Here is a 7,295-nt window from a genome sequence, read left to right as displayed (position 1 = left end):
AGAGAGAGAGAGAGAGAGAGAGAGAGAGAGAGAGAGAACTTAAGATACAGTTTTGGCTATATATAACAAATGATCCTAAAACTTAGTGACTTATAGCAACAACAACAGCAATTTATTTGCTCATAAATTTCCAATTTGGGCTATGATTGATAGGGACAGTTTATCTCAGTACACAAGATTGGAGGATCTACTTCCAAGATGGCCTCAATCATAGAGCAGTTAGTGAGCTGAAGCTTGTTTTTGGCTAGAAGCTTTTGCCTTCCATGTAGCCGACACACAGGTCTGCTTGCACTTTCTCAGTTTGATGAATGAGTGACCATGCCAAGACAGTGGGCCCAAAATCCACTAATTTTAAGAAAAGTTTTGTTCTGTCAAAGGAAAGAGCATTTGTATACTCATAACAGATTCATTAGTTAAAATTAGTTGAAGAATTGGGGATTTATCTCAGTGGTAGTGCATTTTCCTAACAAGTACAAGGCCTTCGGTTTGGTCCAGAGCCCTGAAAAAAAAAAAAAAAAAAAACCACCCATTTTTTATTTTATTTTTTTAATTTAATTTTTGCAATTTCCATACAATGTAGTTTGATAGTATTTAGATCCCCTCCCCTATTCACACATCCCTCTGCTGCTCCTGCCCAATTTAATCTACTCTCACATATATCCCAGCCTGTAGAGTCTGATTTGCATCCCCAAATGTCCTTTAGTGTAAGTCTATCCACTGGACCCAATAAGAAAAACACTGTCTTTTCTCCTTTCAGAAGTCATCAATTGCCAAAAATTCCTTAATCACTATTTTAAGTAAGTACACAGACTTCTTTTTCAGGACTTTTAACACTCGCCTTTTTTAAAAAAAATTATTGAGCTTTTGTACATTTCATACAGCAATTCTTAATCAAATTTACCCCCCCACGCCCCCCAAAGCCCCATCAGACCTCATGTATTCCACCATACATATTGTCTTATCCAGTCAAGCATTTGGACCTAGATGTCCTTCAAATTGCAAATTCATCCACTGGAGTTTAGTCAGCCCATCTAGAGATCTTAAGTAAGGCATACTCTACCTCACCCACTAATAATCAGTCTCCAATAGTTCTCATTATAGGGCTGACCCACAACCCATTTCTCTCGTTCCACTCTGGGCTCTTGTCTGACTGAGTTGTCATGGGTCCTGTGTTCCATGCCACCATTGTCACAAGTTCACATGTGCAAGCATCCAGTGGCCTGAAAGCCTCTGCTTCCCTGTGTTCATGAACCAGCCCTGGCTCTTACAGTCTTTCTGCCCCTTCTTTCACAATGGTCCCTGAGCCTTGGATGGGGGGTGAGGTTTAATAGAGGAGTCCTATCTAGGGATACGTACTCTATAGTCTCTTATTCTTTAAAACTTGGCCAGTTGTGCCCTTCTGTGTGCATCACACTCTGTTGTATAAGGAAGTGTCACTGGTCACTGATGAGAGTTGAAGTATGCATTAGTTTTCTTTCTACCCCTTGATCAACTATGTTCCATGAGCGTTAGGTGTAGAGGTTCAATTGTAGGTGTGTCACCTAGGAATGGGCATCTCTCTGATGTATTTTCTCTGTGTCTGATCAGTTGTGCAATTCTGAAGTAGCCTCCATTTGTTGCAAAAAAGAAACTTCTTTGATAAGTGGTGTCCAGGATGCTTATACTATATAAGGATCCATATTTAGCATATGATAAGAGATTTCATTTGTCAAGAGATAGGACAGAGATAGGATTTTCTCTAGGATCTATGTCCCCTCCCACGACATGTATTTGGCTGAGTTTACAGTGCCATCCATGAGTTCACTTCCATTGAGAGGACTTTAAGTTCAATTTGATGGCTATTGATTACACCCCAAATAACAGTGCCATTTCTGCACCAATGGAGGTATTTTGCTGTGTCGGTTGTTATGGTTATTAGGCTTTACGTTTGGATTAGACCACCGATTGATTTTCTCTCTTAGCAGTTTGCATGCTATCATCTAACATTATGAGAGCTAAACTTCAGGAAGAAGGCTCCCAGGTCTGTTCCTGCTCCATTGCTCTAAGTCCTGTATCCAAAGTATGTCCTGTCTTCAGTAGTAGAGTCCTATCTTCTAGTTCTGGGAGACAACCAAGAGCTTTGCAAATAGCTTGTTAACACTCACCTTTTAAAAATATGTTCTATTTGAGTTTGCATGGAGCCTGTGCATGCTGACACCATTGCTATAGGGTCATATGAGCAAGGTCCCAAGAGCCTGTTAGACACTATTTCCATATGGCTATGCACCTCTTCCCCTGGCTCTTACAATCTTTCTGCCCTCCTCTTCTGCAGTAGTCCTGAGGCCTGAATGGGCAGCAAGCACCAATCTTAGCCAAAGAACTATTGGCAGTTAATCACTACTGGATGAGAGAGAGCTGATCTTAAAAGAAGGGACTCTAGATAGGCTGACGAGACCTCAGTGGATGAACTTTCATTGAAGGATTTCTGGGGGCACTAAGTTGACTAGAACTTAACACAAATGTCAGAATGCATGAAATTCAGTGGGGGGATATGGGAGGGAGCCAGTGTGGAAGGGGTATAAAGATGATTAAGATATTCTGTATGAAATATACAAAAATTCAATAAAAAATTCAAAAGTAACATTCTCTTCATACTTATACAAAAATGTGACTAGTTAACATGATATAAATGGAAATAATGTTACAACAGACAAAAATTAGAAAAATTAGGAAGCACAAAAGAGCAATAACAACCACAACAAAAGCACAGAAAGCATAATCCTTAACAGCATTCCAAAGTAGGGTATCAGACAATGGTGAGATCATTTTTGTTCATTGTGATGAAAGTTCCACATTCTAGTAAGTGCTCAGTAGATGCCACCCTCTTGTCACTTCAAGTATGTAATGGGATCCTTCCTTCCCCTCTCTTTCTGCATACTCATCACAGCTTTGCTCATATTTGATACAGATCCTTTCACCAGAGAGAACTATGAATAAGTCATTGTAGACAAATGGCAAATCATGCATTCCATCTTCAGCACCTGGAAGATGCAGAGTTTGGCTTTAATCTATTAAGGTATAATGTGTTTAGAATTGATCGTGAGTAGAAAAAAAGGAAGATTTTGTGCTGTTGGGCCTTTCTACTACTGTAGCCATGAACTTTTCATAGGAGATAAACTAAGGAAAACCTGGCTAACTCATTCAGAAGAAGATTCAGAACCCACTGTAACTTTTGTTTTTGTACCTTGAAGAAAGTGAAGGTAAGACATTTAGAGTTACTTTGCTCTGAAGCAACTCACCAAAGGAGTGCACATGTTCCTTCAATACTCCCTGAGAAAAATAAATAAGAGAAGCTGGAGAATGTATGACTCAGAACAGGATTCTGTAAGTGTGATCTTGAATTTATTTTGTAGTTTTAAAAATTAAAGTATAAGATATAATATAAAAATCACAGAGTTAAATGTCCTTCAGTGTAAAAGCATCCACTGGAGTCTAGTCAGCCCATCCAGTGGTTGTATGTGTGTCATACACTGAAAAACATTTGGCTATAAATACCTGAATGAATAGGACTCAGCATGCATGGCAGAGTGCATAGGGTTCGATGGTGGGGGGGATGGATGGAAGAGGATGTGAGTGGGAAATATTGTATGAAATTTTAAATTCTCAAAAAAAAATCACAGATTTAGGCATATAGTAAACTAAATTAAAATATTATTGTAACCAATATCCCAAGCAAATTATAGAATATTTCCATTGTCAGAGGGTAACCACTTTCTGACTTCTATCACCACAGTTTAGACAGGCAAGTTTTTGAACTTCACATAATGAAATAATATTTGTGTATGTTAGAGTTCTATCATTCAGCACAGTTTTAAAAATTTGTACATTTTTTAATGTATTGGTAACTCATCTGTTATTAGTTTTCAAGTAATATAACATTTTCCTATTTTCTAAATTATTTTTATTTTATATGTATGCGTGTATTGCCTGCATGTAGGTAAGTGCACCTGTGTCGTGTAATGCCCACAGAGGACAGAAGAGGCTATTGAATCCCCTGGAAGTGGAGTTACAGACAGTTGTTAACTGCCATGTTGGTGCTGGGATTCAAACCTGGGTCTTCTGCAAGAACAGCCAGTGTTCTTAACCACTGATCCATCTCTCCAGCCCCCTATTTTACTATTTTTAAAGGTTTAAAATATTACATTTTTAGTTATTTTTAATAAAAAATTGTTTTTAATATTTTTATTGATTCTTTGAGAATATCACACAAAGTCTCACTATATAGACATCACTGGCCTGGAACTCACTATCTGAACCAGAATGGCCTTGAACTTATGGAGATCTGTCAGCCTCTCCCTCCTGAATGCTGGGATCAAAGTGATGTGTCATTAAACATGGCAATATTGGGTTTTGAGACAGGGTCTCACACAGTGTCTCAGACTGGCCTAGAACTTACTATATAGTGCAGGCTGGCCTCAAACTCACAGCGATCTTCCTACCTTAGCTTCATGAGTGTTGGGACACATCTGACCTAGTTTTATATTATTTTTAATTGACAGTCACTGTGCACATTTATGGGATGCAATATGATGTTTCAAAACATGTATACATTGTGGAATGATCAAGTCAGTGTAATTGATGTATTTGTCACTTCAAACATTTATCATTTCTTTGTAATGAGAACATTTAGAATCTTCTTTTAGGAGCCAGGAATGATGGCTCATGCCTGTAGTCCCAGCACTCACAAGGCTGAGCAAGGAGTTGCAAGGAGTGCCAGGTCAGCCTGGGATACAATGTATGACTCTGTTTCAAACCCCACCCCAGATTGCCTTTTAGCTCTTTTGAAATACACAATACTGTTAATTGTTGTCACTGTGCTTTGCAATAGGACACCAGAATTTATTTCTCTTATCTGTTAAACTTTGTACCCACTGACCATCTCCTCCCCTTTCCCCGCACAGCCCCACTTCTGATAATCATCATCCCACACTTCATTCACTTCTATGAATTCATCTTTTTAGATACTTGTATAACTGAGATTGTACAGTGTTTGTTTCTGTCTAGCTTATTATAAGAAAATTTAATTTTATCTGAGTTTACACACATACTCACAATTGATGAATTTCTTGGTTATTTACTTTATTTTCATTCATTGGTGGTGGTGGAGATCAAACTCAAGTCATCACACATGCTAGACACTCGACCTCTGAACAACATCACCAGAACCATGTGCTCTTTAAAGGCTGAACAGTACTGAATTGTGTATATTTACTACACTTTTAAACAATTCATTGGTTGCTGGACACTTAGGTTATTTTTATAACATACCTCTTGTGAATAGAATATTGGAGTGATTAAAATGGAAACAAAGACATCTCTTCAGGATTCTTTGTTACTTTTTATTGCTGAGGAAGATTTTAGTTATGTGAGTACAGCAGGTTTTTAAAAATTAACTCATTTGTTGATGCATATTTGGTAATTTTCAGGTTGGGATTTTATGAATGAAGTTTTCATAAACATGCTTGCACAGGTCTTCTTGGGTATACACTCTATCTTTCATGTTGCATATGCTTAGGAATAGGATTTTTGTATCAAAAGATACATTCATGTTTAACCTATCCTTAACTCTTTCAAAGCGGTTGTAATAATTTATATACTTGTTATATCCTCACGAGTACTTGTCACCATATTTTACCTATATAAAGATTAAATGGCATCTCCACTGATAATGTGTTGAATTAAAACTGATGTAGCCAGGAAATTAGAAGCAAAATTTTAGTCAAAATAACTTCCATTTTGCCTGGGCACAGGTCCAGATCTGAAGTCACACTCAACTTCTGCTCATCCTGGGTCAGCATGACTATGACCCCCCCATAAAGAAAAGGCTTATTGGAAAATTGACATCATAAAGTACCCTTCCATTTCAAATTCATTTCTACCTTAATATATGATGTATAACCAATAAATAATCAGAACATAACTACAACTTAAATTTCAGAGTGTTCTCCATAGCACCAAAAAAAAAATCAAACAAATATATAACAAAAAACAAAACAAACCTCACAAGTCTCTGATAAAATGAACTGCATGGATTTATCACCTCAGAAAAAGCTAAAGGCTCAGGTAAAAACTGCAATTGACTGGTGATACGTTTTCTTCAATTTACCAGCTGCCCACATCATGACGTGTAATCAGGTTTTTAAACATTAACTTCTCTAGTCCTTATCTACAGAATGACTATACCAAATCTGAGGCACAAATATATTATGAAAACTAGTAAAATTATGAAAAATTTCAAGCTGTCTTGAAAAATGTTTCCTTTACAAGTTTGTCATTATTTTTAATCACTTCACAGTTATAATCTGATTTCCTTTTAAATAAAGTTGAAAATGAATAAATTTTAAAAGCAAGAGACCATTTTACTCTTTTTTCCATAATTCGCCCTTCTTGTCCACCTGATATTTATGAAGTGCATAGATGACAAAAAAATAGTGCCCATTGACTACATTTCTTACCCCTAAGTGAAAACACAGAGTAACAAGGACAGCATATTCTTTACAGCATGTATTCTAAAGCTTCCTGGAGCCAAATAATAATGGAAGAGATATCAAGAAGAAAAATTAAGAAGTGGGGAGAGGAGTGGTGTTCTTCAAGTGAGATTGGCCAAGCCTTAGTAACTAGAACTGCTGCATATAGCAATGTTTTCAGCACACTGGGAGGAGGAGAGCTTTACCTCAGGGACACTGGAGTCTTAGTACATTGCATAAGCCCTTTCTCAGCAAAGAACAGGATGTTAAGGAGCATAGCCCATGCACCTGACAAGTCTCCCTGTGCACTCATAAGCAGTTACAACCCACCAGTTACCTATCACCAGAATTCATTATAGTTTCAGATTACAAGTTGTGAGAGCTGCGGGTGCAATATAGTGGACTTGGTGTTCCAGAGACTTCTGTGCTAGAGAATTTAGTGCACATAGCAATGCAAAACATTTGAGGTCTTCAAATTCTCTCAGCTCCTCTCCCGACTTCTGCTTTTAACTGTAAGCCATGACATCTGGGGAAATAGAATCCTACTGAGTAATCAAATTAAGTAAACTTGGACAATAGAATGTGACCACAAATTATGGGTCAATTTTCAATGGAAACTTAAGGAGTCACCATGCAATTTGCTGTTAAGTTCCACTGCCCCAGTGAACATGAAGTATGAGGCCTCATCAGTTTAGATATCTGTGTGCAAGTAATTAACAGAGATCCTTTTTGATACTCTCTATTATATAAATACATAAATATATAAATTATAAAAGTGAAAGTCTTATT

The sequence above is a fragment of the Nannospalax galili genome, unplaced genomic scaffold, assembly GCF_000622305.1.
Source record: "Nannospalax galili isolate Female #2095 unplaced genomic scaffold, S.galili_v1.0 scaffold7, whole genome shotgun sequence".
NCBI classification, from domain to species: Eukaryota; Metazoa; Chordata; class Mammalia; order Rodentia; family Spalacidae; genus Nannospalax; species Nannospalax galili.
The sequence above is the reverse complement of the archived record's forward strand: the minus strand, read 5'-3'. Positions refer to the sequence as shown.